This window comes from Miscanthus floridulus, chromosome 1, assembly GCF_019320115.1.
Source record: "Miscanthus floridulus cultivar M001 chromosome 1, ASM1932011v1, whole genome shotgun sequence".
NCBI classification, from domain to species: domain Eukaryota; kingdom Viridiplantae; phylum Streptophyta; class Magnoliopsida; order Poales; family Poaceae; genus Miscanthus; species Miscanthus floridulus.
Genome location: NC_089580.1, coordinates 179,515,581 through 179,529,203, shown reverse-complemented (window position 1 = coordinate 179,529,203; position 13,623 = coordinate 179,515,581). Strand labels below are relative to the sequence as shown.

General features: G+C 44.1%; 1 pseudogene; it reads left to right on the top strand.

The window, feature by feature from the left end:
- The first annotated feature begins 3,744 nt into the window (after nt 1-3,744).
- Nucleotides 3,745-5,419, top strand: LOC136467702 (probable methyltransferase PMT27; annotated as a pseudogene).
- The last annotated feature ends 8,204 nt before the right edge of the window (nt 5,420-13,623 follow it).

Genomic DNA, 13,623 nt, shown 5'->3' with positions numbered 1-13,623 from the left:
TGGTTACACCGTTTCTCCCTGTCTGGTCGATTAAGGACCGATCGTGCATATGACTCTAGGCAGGTCACAGACTTATTATCTCGAGCACATACTTGTGTATGGGCGCTTGGAAGACTTGTTGCTCTCTTGTCGCGGATCTGGCTCTTTCCGGACCGACTGTCTGGGTTTGTTTTTGGTGGAGGAGGTCCTTGCACCGCGCTGAGTCCGGGACTCAGGGGCGGGGGCTTGGAGTCCCAGTTTGGACGGAGACCTGGACACCCGGGACAGGAGAGTGATGGGTTGGTCCTGCTTGTGCCTGGGGTACAAGCGGGGCGTGTGTTTTCGGGGTACCCAGCTAGGGGCATTGATTCACGAATCGTCTGGCTATCCAGTATGGCTTGTTTATGGTTTAGCATCATAGTAAGAACTGAAAGACGAAGGATGGAAGATAGACAAAGGAATTCTGATTTCTTACCACCTGCTTGAAAGTAGTATAGGTGCTTACATAGAATGGTTAGTTAATGAACCAATGCGGCTATGAATAAAAATCCAATATAAGGACGCACGCTTAGTAATGCTTCATGCAAATGCAATAAACCCACAAGCCAAATAGCCTTGCATATCCTTGGAGTCTTTTCTTTCCTCCTATCGGGTAAGTCTTGCTGAGTATAATTGAGTACTCAGAGTTTTATTCCCCCTGTTGCAGGTGACAGGTGGATGCTAGAGCTGACTCTTATGTGTGGATACCTCTTGATGGGCTCAGCGAGGATTCCTTTACGCTGCGATCGTAGTATTTATTTATAACTCTCACTAAATGCTTTTATAAAAGAAAGTTTTATAATCGGTTGTCATAGTTGCTATATATCAATAACTCATCATGTCATTAATAGATGTTTATTTCTGCTGTAACTCTGTTCACATGTTCTATTCTGCTGTTAAATTAAATTGTTGATAACTCTGATAATATGATTTCATTCCGCTGTTATATTAATAAATATTATATTCTGATGTTGTATTAAAAGTGATGTAAGAAATGGTTACAAATGATGTAAGCTTTATTCTCTCATTTGTGATCCTGATGGCAAAAATGTGGATTTTCGGGTTCTCCCCTGGGGTGTGTCCGACGGAACCGAGTAATTTAGTGTTCTCCCTTGAGTGCTTAGTGTCTAATGAAAGACAAGCACTTCTATGAGGCATTAGATTAGGCGGTTCTGCCACAAGTGTGGCAAAGGGTGGAGCGTACAAGGATCTTTACCAACATTTGAGTACGAAGGAAGGAGAGAAGGACATTTATAGGATGGCTAGGGTTTATGAGAGAAAGACAAGGGACTTCAATCAAGTTAAGTGCATTAAGGATAAAAGGGAGCATCTCTTGGTGAAGGAGGATGAGATCCGACATCGATGGCAAGAGTATTTTGACAAATTGTTCAATGGTGAGAATACGGACACAACCTTTCAGTTGGATGACTCTTTTGATGACATCAATAGGCGCTTTGTGTGGAGAATCCAAGAATCTGAGGTTAGAGAGGCGTTGAAAAGGATAAAAGGAGGTAAAGTGATGGGACCAGATGGTATCCCAATCGAGGTGTGGAGATGGCTCAGGGACATAGCTATAGTATGGCTAACCAAGCTGTTCAACTATATTTTTTGATCGAACAAGATGTCTGATGAGTGGAGGAGAAGTATATTGGTACCGATCTACAAGAATAAAGGGAATATTCAAAGTTGTACTAATTACCGAAGAATTAAGTTGATGAGTCATACTATGAAGCTATGGGAGAGAGTTATCGAGCATCGCTTGAGAGCAATAACATGGGTCTCTATGAACCAATTTGGTTTCATGCCCGGAAGGTCAACCATGGAAGCCGTTTTCTTAATAAGACAAGTGATGGAGCGGTATAGGGAGAAAAAGAAGGACCTACACATGTTTTTTATTGACTTAGAGAAGGCTGATGATAGAATACCAAGGAATATTATGTGGTGGGCTTTGGACAAACATAAAGTCCCAACGAAGTACGTCGGGCTCATTAAGGACATGTACAACAATGTTGTGACTAGAGCTTGAACAAGTGATGGAGACACGGATGACTTCCCGATTAGGATAGGACTACATCAAGGGTCAGCTTTGAGCCCTTATTTGTTTGCCTTAGTGATGGATAAGGTTACAAGGGACATGCAAGGGGACATCCCTTGGTGTATGCTTTTTGTGGACGATGTAGTGCTAGTTGATGAAAGCCGGACAGGAGTGAATCAGAAACTGGAGTTATGGCGGAAGACTTTGGAGTCCAAAGGTTTTAAACTCAGTAGAACTAAAACTGAGTATATGAGATGTGACTTCGGCACTACTACTCGGGAGGAGGAAGATATTAGTTTGGAAGGTCAAGTAGTGCCTAGAAAGGATACCTTTCGATATTTAGGATCAATGCTATAGAGAGATGGTGATATTGATGAAGATGTTAGCCATAGAATCAAAGAGGGTGGATGAAGTGGCGGCAAACATCTAGTGTCCTATATGATAAAAGGGTACCATAGAAGCTAGAAGGCAAGTTTTATAGAACAGCGATTAGACCTGCTATGTTGTATGGTGCAGAATATTGGCTTATGAAAAGACAACATGTTCAACAGATAAGTGTCGCGGAAATGCGTATGTTAAGTTAGATTTGTGGTCATACAATAAGGGATCAAGTTCAGAATGATGATATACGTGATAGATTAGGGGTAGCATCAATTGAAGAAAAGCTTGTCCAACACCGGTTGAGATGGTTTGGACATGTCCAACGGAGACCTCAAGAGGTACCGGTGCGTAGTGGAATCCTAAGCTAGGATAGTAACATGAAGAGAGGCAGAGGAAGACCAAAGTTGACTTAGGTAGAGGCAATAAAAGGAGACTTGAAAGGATTGAATATACCCAAAGACTTAGCCTTAGATAGGAGTGCTTGGAAGATAGCTATTCACGTGCCTGAACCTTGATTGCTTCTGCTGGATTTCAACTCTAGACTACCCCAACTTGTTTGTGACTTAAAGGCTTTGTTGTTGTTGTTGTTGCAGATCTCAGAGACATATATGCCACATTGTTCAGAAAAAAAACATATTTTACAAATTGTTTTTTATGGATTACAGATACCAGAGACATATATGGCACATTCCATACAAAAATAGAATAGGTCCTATAAACATGATTCAAATAGTGCACGTTCATATGCTTTGTGCTAGCAAGAGCAAATGACTTAGAATGCAAACTTTATACTAACATTACACTACTATTACATCTACAATGAGAAAAGTTTACATTCCATCCTAGAATATAAAAGAGTTAAATGCACCAGAGATCCATTAACTTATGAGGAGGTTTCAGTTAGGTCCATCAACTTTCAAAGTGGTTTTTTTGGTCCATAAACTTTGTACGCCGTATCACTTAGGTCCATACCTCTCCACGTTGGCTTCTCATGCTGATGTGGCATGATGACTAGGCATAATGCAACAGTGATTACCCTCCATATGTAGCTCCCATGTCCATGAGGTTCCTGACCCTGGACCAGTCGATGCCTAGGCCGTTGAGGTTGGACCCGTCAACGACGTGCCACTAGTGGTCGTAGTCCACCGTGAAGTCCTCCGGCACCGGCTTCTCGTACACCTCGGCCTGTGAGCCATTGAGCCAGTACGGCAGCGTTCGCACCCGTCGCGGCCACTCCGAGGGCCACCACACGCCACGCTCTGACAGGCCCATCGGCACGTGGTACATGCACGAGTTGAGTCGGATGTACCATGCCGTGTTTGCGTCGTCGACGGCGGCGCACATCAGTGGCTGCTGTCGCTTCTTGGCATCGTAGCACTCGTTCGTCGTCGATCTTTGGCGATGCCGACGGCAGCGATGGCGACAAGCCGGTCATGTCGGAGTCGGAGTACATGGGGGGCACGGACAGAAATGCCAGTCAGGACGATGGCCTTGACATCGAGGACTTGCTCATCATCGAAGACCGCACAGAGGAGCAGAAGGCATGGGCGACGTAGGCTGACGAGTCACACCGGGAAATGGACCGCCGCGAGGAGGGCAGCAAGAACGACGACAATGGCGTAGAGAACAGCGGTGGCGAGGAGCAAGAGTGGTAGGTGTGTAACATGAAGGCCAGTGCCGACTACATCCCGTGCCTAGACAACAAGAAGGCCATCAAGAAGCTACGACCGGAGAACTTCCGGTGGTACGAGCACCGGGAGCGGCACTACCCCGATGAGGGCCCGACGTGCCTCGTTGTGCTCCCCACCGACTACCGCCACCCCATCGAGTGGCCCAAGAGCCAAGACAGGGTATGTCCGTCCGCGTCTCTGAATCTCCATGCGGCAATGCATTGCTGACTCATGGTCGTTCATCGTGCCGGCGATGACGTACGTGCAGGTATGGTACAACAATGTCCCACACACAAAGCTGGTGGAGGTGAAGGGCCACCAAAACTGGGTAAAGGTGAGCAGACAGTACCTGACCTTCCTCGGTGGCGGCACGCAGTTCATCCATGGCGCGCTGCACTACATCGACTTCCTACAGCAGGTACCATGCATCACCAATGGCCAATGACCAGGCCATGGTTTGTTTGTTTGTTTCTATCGCTCCGGTAGAAAGTGTATGTAGAGTAAGGAGGTTATTCTATGTTGTCTGGCCAGTCCATCCGCGCCATCGCGTGGGGGAAGCAAACACGGGTGGTGCTCGATGTCGATTGTCGCGTAGCCAGCTTCGATGGCTACCTATTCAAGCATGACGTGGTGACCATGTCGTTCGCGCCCAAGGACGAGCACGAGGCGCATGTGCAGATGGTGCTCGAGCACGGGATCCCAGCCATCTCCGCCGTCATGGGATCCAAATGCTTGCCTTTCCCCAGCAAGTCATTCGACCTTGTCCACTGCGCGTGGTGCCGCATCCCATGGCATGCCAATGGTGCGCCATGCCGCTGCCCCCATTCCACTGTGTGTCCTCCTTGTCCGAGATCCCTTACTGACGATGCTGAGATTGTCGTGTCCCCATGCAGGTGGTGCTCTCCTTCTAGAGCGGAACCATGTCCTACGCCCCGATGGTTTCTTCGTCTGGTCCGCCACGCCGGTGTACTAGAAGCTGACGGAGGATGTCGAGATCTAGAAAGGCACGTAAAGTTCCGACCACTCGCCGCGATGCCATGCCATGGCCATGGCCATGAACCGATCAAACAGAGCCAGCTGTCGGGGTGGCCTTTTACGAGAGTGGCCCTCAGAGTGGCCGCGGCGGGTGTGGACGCTGCCATACTGGCTCAACGGCTCGTAGGCCGGGGTGTACGGGAAACCAGCACCGGAGGGCTTCACGGTGGACTACGACCACTGGTGGCGCGTCATTGATGGGTCCTACCTCAACGGCCTGGGCATCGACTGGTCCAGGGTCAGGAACCTCATGGACATGAGAGTTGCATACGGAGGGTAATCACTGTTGCATTGAGCCTAGTCATCATGCCACATCAACATGAGAAGCCAACAAGGAGAGTTATGGACCTAAGTGATACAGCGTACAAAGTTTATGGACCTAAAAAACCACTTTAAAAGTTGATGGACCTAACTGAAACCTCCTCACAAGTTAATGGATCTTTGGTGCATTTAACTCAATATAAAACTACTTGTAATTGTATATAATTGTCGACACATGCAAAAGGAATTCTTTTGAATAGAGAGGAACATACTGTTTCATCATTTGTATCGGACATGGCATCCCTCAGTAGCATTGACAGCATGTCCCTGACAAAAAGAGTCTACTCAGGTGGTAGCCATCTTCAAACAATTCATTTTAAAAGGTGTCAATGGCAGCACCATGGTAAGTTAAATGACAACATGATAAAATTGCAAGTCAAAGCAAATCCGGGAGCAGAATATTGGCAGTCTAAAATATTCATAATCAGTTCTATACTCCTAAAACTTCATAACTAGAAGCTGTATAAAGATGAAGCCAAACCCATACAACTTCATATGAACTCGGCAAGAAAAATGTACTAAATCAGCATACTAAAAAAACTGAATCAACAAACTTGACATTTGCAGTACCTGAAACTGCCTTAATCCATTTGCTCAAACTCCTAGGTAAAGGATTGCAGATCCTAGAGACATATATATACCACATTAACAAGATATACTCAAATTACATCACCAAGTATAAAAATTTACAGTGCATACTAGGATATAAACTTAATGCTAGTAATATATATAAGTGTTGGCCTAAGCAAAAGGTATTCTTTTGCATAGATAGGAACTTACCCTTTAATCATTTGTATATCGGGCTTGGGTGTCCCAGTTGCATTCAGATCATATCCCTACCAGTAAAGTCTACTGAGGAGTTAGAGCCCCCTACAAATAATACATGCAAATAAAGTGTCAATGGAAAAGAACATCTAGATGAAAAAGGTGCACCAGTAAAAAAATAGAGGATAAATTGTTCACTGACTAACAGAAGAGTGAAAAAGAAAAAAGAATATTAAAAGGTGCAGCAGCACAACCGATAGGCTCAAAAGAAAAAAAAAACGATTAGCTTTAGAAAGCCCAAAAATAGAATAAAGTCTAGTAAAAAAAGTATTATTATAGCACATATAACAATAACGGTTAATAACATAAGCGAAGGGATCACACTGCCCTCTACTCAAGTAATCATAATTGACAGCTTAGCACTTATCATTATAATATCCAGTACCAGTAATACAAACATAGCCATGCATATGAGTGCACACACCATTGATAGGCACAGTCAATAATACCAAAAGTATGGACTAGATATACAATGCCTTCCATCATAAAGAAGATGTACAAAAATAAAAGAAAAAATTGTAGTACAGATATTTCATATTTGACATTAGGCATGTGAACTAGTGTATCATATATTGATATAAGGTTATACTGGCAGTTCTTACATGTTAAGTCCATACAGAGGGCATTTGTTGAAATCTGTCAAAAGGATGGCAGGTGCAGAAACAAAAGAAAATGGTCACATTTCTCACTCAACAATAAGCCTAAATTCAAAAAAAGAGAGAAAAGGTTCACACCCAGATTAAAGAACCTACAATTCTACTACAGGTCAGAAAGGCATGCCACATAAAGTCAAACAAGGCTATTGCCCAACAATGTAGGAAAAAACACATGTTGAGTCAAAGCTATCAATTCAGTATTACCAACTTAAGCCTACATGTTGTGGTTGTGTGCACCAACATACAGAAGGACAAAAATCAGAAACAAATATAGTACACTTACATCACAGCAATAATTAGTTTCAGGGCTAGAGATGGAGCGATAGAGATCAGAATCAACACTTAGAAACTGCGAGCACTGAACATCTTCAACATCCTGGCCTTCTAAATCATCAGAGCTCAATATCTCACAAAACCAAGACACCTCTTTCTAGCCATCTATCACAAATATCAAATTGAAGCATAATTAGACATAGAGAAAGCCAATGGAAAAAACACTAGTAGTACAAGCATTAGCACAGGTATAGTGAACTACTAATTTCGAGTACTGAATAAAAGATAAATAACACATATGCCTTTTAATTATTGGACAAACAGAATAACCATTTCACAAGCAAAGTATTGATTCAAAGCAAATATACAGTGCCAGGACTAATATCAACAAATATTCTAAACTAATCTGAACAAATATTCAGTGCAACAGCCCCAATATAACAGCAGCAATAATCAACAGTGCCTGATGTAAAAAGGTGACCTTCAGTAAGCAACAACATATCTAGCAAGACTAAAGTTGTACCACTTCCACAGATTGCATCATTGCATAGATGCCAACATCTCCATAAACAAAATAGCAGCTGAGCTCGCTCTTCTGAATCCCGTCGACTCCATTATCATTATGAATGGTCCTGGCCTTGATATGACAAGTTCATTTTCAGGTAGCAGATCCCACTCCTTTCTCAAATCCTATCTCAAAGCCTTAGCTTTTGTGCAAGAGACCATAGCGTCAAAGCAGTCCGCTCCTTCTCTCCCACATTTCTAACACATGATATCGATCCCAACGCCATATTCAGTGCAACGACTTAGCTAGTTGCTTGCACCCCGGCCCGACCGCACCGACCCTTTCTTCTTGGACAAACACAGAGTAAGATCGCAGCAGGAAGCAGCAACCACCAGCTTAGGGCCTGTGGCTTGGGCTGCCCACCTGGCATGGTGCGTTGTAGGCGGCCAAGGAGATAGCACATGGCCGGACCAGGACGACAAGTACAGCAACCAAATCAGCAAATCTAAAACAAATCGGACCTCCACATCAATGCCAAATCCCTACTCGAACCCTAGGGCAGAAAAGGAAATCTGATTCCATCCATCCCCAAACACAGCAGAGAACAGATCCATGAAATAAACTCGAACCCTAACCTCTAGAACGAGGCAGAACACATGAGCATGCTCTAACAACGAAGATTTCAAGGAATCGAAGGAAGCAAAAGGAACGAACCTTGCACCTGATGGAATCGCCTGTCGCCAATGTAGAGCGCCAGAGCGTCGCGGGGAAGAAGACGACCGTGAAATGAAATAGCCACACAAACAGGCGTGACTCCCAATTTCAATTTTGAACAGTAGCGCTTCAGAGTGGTCGAATTTTTTACAATTTAGCCTTTTTTTAAAAGTTTCTCACAAATAGACCCCTGATAGAAAGAATTCAGAAAATGGACCCTTAGCTCAGCGCTATTGATGCTGGAGCCTAACTCGACGCCAGCGTCTCTGGCGCCAAGCTCCTAGGCACGGAGGATGGCATGGCAGGGAGCTCGGCGCCAGTAGATCTTGGCGCCGAGCTTCCAGCATTTAACCCTGGCCCAACCTTCCTGCCCGAGCGTTCTTCCTCTTCTTTCTCCTCCCTCTCGGGTTTTTTCTCTCCCCACTCCACCCTACCTCACGAATCTACATATTAGACCTTGAAAACCTTGATTTGATCCATAGATCTTTGAGAGCAAGGTATCCTCGCTCCCCTCTTAGTTTTTTCACATCGATTCGGTACATATTAGTCAGATTTTTCAACCTAAGAATTGTCATCACTTACGATTTCATTGTATCCCTCAATATATATATATTATACAACCGTTGGATGATGTCAAGGTGTGAAAAAAGCTAGCAAACCTAGGCGCATGTAGTTATATTATGGGTTCATTGTTGTGCATCGAACGGGAAACCCTAGATTTAGGGTTTAATGTTAACTATTTTCGCTTCTTAGAACGAAATTAGTTGTATTATAGTTATGGTTCTCATTGATATTTATTTGTGATGTTTTGATTTATGTTTGTTAAATTACATCTGTTTTGTTAGATGTAAGAAATGTTTTGTGAGGAGTTTTGGCAAAAATGGGTCGTCCTCGAGAATTATACCCCGACGCATCTAGCAAAGATGCCCCCGTCCCTCCTGACCTCCCTATCCCTAACTGTGACTATGGTTTTCCGGCCCATGTTTTTCAATCTAAACATCCGGGCACAGCGGCGCGTTGCTTCTACACATACAGTTGTTTTAATATAAGAAATTGCTTCCACTATCCTTTTTCTTTATTTGTGTAAGTATGCTACTAATATTTTGTTGGAATCTCGTTGTGTAGGACCATGAGAGGTGCTTTTTCTTTCACTGGATCGATGGTGCAGACAAGTTTGATCCTAGGTACCTCCTTTTCGACGATTGGTTTAGAGGGAGACATCCATGTGAGCACTTCAAGCAGTGGGTTCCACCCCCCTAACCCTCCGCCAATGACGGCTAAGGAGAAGCACCTAGCCATAGTTAGATGACTCGAGGAACCTCCTCTGTGCGATTGCGGAGATCGAGCTGTGATAAACCCTGAGAATACATTGGAGTTTGTGTGTCCAAACAAGCATGAAGTAAGTGCAAAGTGTATGCGTTCAAATCTTGAGCTATATGTGTTCATGTACTAATGTCTCATTATTTAGGTGTTTTCAATGGTGAAGTGTTATTTCAAGGAATGGTTGTATGGTCCTAAGAACCCATGGCTGGAAGAACCACGGAGGGTTAAGGAAAATAAGAAAGAAAGGGTAATGTACAAAGCACCTCCTGTCATGTGCGAATGTGGTGTTAAATCCAACTATGGCCTAGTTCCTTCAGAGCTTGGAATAGGCCATTATTGTGGCCATATGATTGAGTATGATGAGGTTTGTTATTTTTTATGGTAAACATGGAATCGTATTTTGTTTCTTTTGCTAAGACATATATGATATAACATTTCTTTTGAACAGGGCACTAGAAAATGCAGGTGGGAATGTTATGATGGTCAAGCTAAGTTCTTGGATGAACTGAAGAAGAGGCAACTAATTGTACGAAAGAGGGGATATGGACCTGACTACGTCAACCTATTCGTTAAATATCACAAAGAAAAGATGCGTGAGTTTGCTAGACAGCGCGGTATTTGCAACCCGATCGATGTTGGGCTTAACAAATGGGGATTAGAGAGGCGGATGGCGTTAGAGGAGGAGAGGGCAAGGAATGAGGCAAGGGAGGAGAAAAGATTACAGATGCAGGTCTTGAATGAGCATGTTGCTACATTATATGCCAGTGAGTGCTTAAAAGCCTTTTTTTATTGCCTAATTTTAAAACTAATATAATCGTGTTGCTAACTGATTGTATTTTATACATGAAGGGATTGGTTGCAGCGAGGAACATGCCACAGAGGTGGCTCATGCAAGGTATGAGGAGAAGAAGTTAGATGAGCATAGATCACGAGCTAGTCGCACCGTTCAATCACTGATTGTGTTGTCTAATGAAGGGGACGAGGATGAGGACAACACTGGCAGACTGAGTGAGCTCATTGCTCTAGCAGAGGCGGGCATACAGACATGGGAGGCTAAGGATGACACTAGTAGACTGAGCGAGCTCATCGCTCTAGCAGAGATGGGCATGCAGACAAAGGAGGCTGAGGATGATACTGGCAGACTGAGTGAGCTCATCGCTCTAGCAGAGGCGGGCTTACAGGCGGAGGAGGATGATGACGTGTTCTTCACTCAGGCCGCAGTGGCCGCAGATGAAGTGGAGGCCTCTGACTATAGGCGACAGGTAGGTCAGAGCAACACAGGTGAGCCTAGCCACAGCAATAGGGTTGTGGTAGAGGATTGGTACTTGGATGATGAGTTGCTTACTTAGTACATTTCAGACTGAGGATTTGAAAGTGCATTTGCCCCTATGTCTACTGTTGGCACGTACTTCTAGTATTAATATGTTGTTTAATGTGGCATAGTGTTGAACTTTTCATTATGTGGTTGTTTTTATTATTTATGGTCTTAATATTCCGCTTAATGATACAGACGTATTGAAATGTAAATACTTGCTACAAAAAAAACTAACGACGCACGGCATTATATAAATCAACACACAAAACACATGAAATGGCATGTGACTACATGTACCGAACCTAGATACAAAGTTTCCTTCGACTAAACCTAACATGCCTTATGTAATTAAACCAAACAACAAACGCATAGATGTGGTATGTGAAAAAGATAAAGTCATCCTAGTAGTGTGCCCACATAGCAAATTGTGTTGCACCTTCTCCATAGTAGCCTCCCATTGTTGTTGGTGGTGGTGGCAGAGGTGACGGGAGAGGCCCCTTGTCGTTGTGGTTAGGGCAGGTGCAATATGGATCATTGCAGAGTGCCTATTGTGAATCGGCACCATTGTTGTTGTCGTCCTATCCATCGTCCTTGTAACCGATGCTTACTTCCCTTTCTAGATCGAAGAAACAGTCCTGTAGGTAGTAGATGTACTCCACATGCGGATAAATAGGTTGAGGATCGACCCACCTACTGAACCCACAGTTTTCTTCAGCCAAGGAAGACTATAATAAGTATGTCATGTAAGTTATATACAAGAGAAACATATTGAAGAAACTTGAAAAGAGATGACATCTAGGCCAGCTCTTTGCAGAAAAGGAGTGTACCTGTCATCATAACACATGTCCAAGAACCCACTGTGGGTTCTAGGACGAAGGAGCAGAAGGTCCTGCATCGAATAAAACATAGTCTCCTGTTACTTCACGAACACATGTACGTTCACCAAATTTTGAACAAAACTTATAGATTATTACCTGCCCCAGCGCTATGAGACGTCCTCGGTGGGTCGCCTCGTATGTTGGGTCGAGCAGGTGGAATTGCTCCATCCTACAAAAAAAGTGAATGAATTAGAATTTCAATATACAATGAAACATGAACTTACAAATGTATAAGTAATTGACATCAATACAAGCACAAAAAGAGACCTGCATAATTAATTAAATGAAGACGACAAATATAAAATAATAAAATGAATCAATAGTCGCACCTCACTAATCTGCCAATGGCAACTTCGTGAATTGTGGCCAAGTCTACCGCACTTGCCGCACTCGTACTGCTTAGGGTCAGTAACAAATGGAGTTCCTCTCCCATGCCTCGTTCTTCTGAGTATCTGATCCATAACTATCCTATGCCTCGTCCTCTGTCTTGATCCACACTTGTTCCGACGGTAAGCTGGATCCACAATGTACTTTGGCCCATCATATGGAGGCCACTCTCTAGGGTCCCGAAAAGGCACGAAGTGGGGGCTTCATGTGTGCACAAGCGTGTCGACACTGAACTCGTGAGGTATCCTTCTCTCGATATTATAGTTTCGATGCCTAGCTGCTGCCACCAAATGAGAACATAGAAAGTGGTACTACCTTGGTTTACCACAAGTGCACTTGAAATCTTAGAGGACAACCACATGTATCCTCGACTCTCGGACCTCGCCGTCGGACGTTGTACCGCCCCTATGCTCGACCTAATAAGTCCATGTGGCGTGGTCAAAGCATGCAACCTCATGTGTACCAGCCCTTTCTCTTGCCTTCTCTAGGTGTGCCTTTAGTTTCCGAGCTCATATCTCTCCATCACTCCGCAACTGCAATGCTGGCCGTGTCTATCGTTGAACTAGGCAACAAGCTTATAGAAGGTGAATTGAATGATTGCATTCACGGGCATACCACGTATCCTCAATAGCAACTTATTGAATGACTCTACCATGTTACTGCACTAAAACTCGTACCTCCATCCACCGGCGTCGTGAGCTCTCGTCTATTTCTCCAAATCCCTCATCAAACCTGTGAGCCATTGTCTGCCTTCTGCATTTGATGCGGTTCTGACCTGCTCCAACTTTTTCTTAAAGTACTTGTCCTCAAACTGTCGAGCAGCCTCCTAGAATAGATCAAAGTTACCCTTGACACCATCCTTCCAGAGTAGATTCTCGACAAGGTGCCAAGTACACCAACGATGGTGCAAAGGTGCATACCTCTCTATCTACTCTCGCACGGCATTAAGTATGCCCTGATGCCTATCAGATATGATGTCAACCTCCTAGCCAGGCCCAACCACATGTATCCGGACTAGCCTCAAGAACTATCCCCAACTGTCATTGTTATCCTTCTCAACTAAAGCAAATACCAAAGGAACCAACTTGTTGTTTGCGTCATAGGATATGGCTATAATAAGTGTGCCTGGTATTTGCCAATCAAGAATGTACCATCAATGGAGAAGACGGGACGACAGTGCCTAAAGGTCTCGACACACTGAGGGAAGCACCAGGAGGCACAAAAGAATATCTACCTCCCATCCTTCCATGCATTAGGTTTTGGGATGTACTCATAATGCATTTCTAG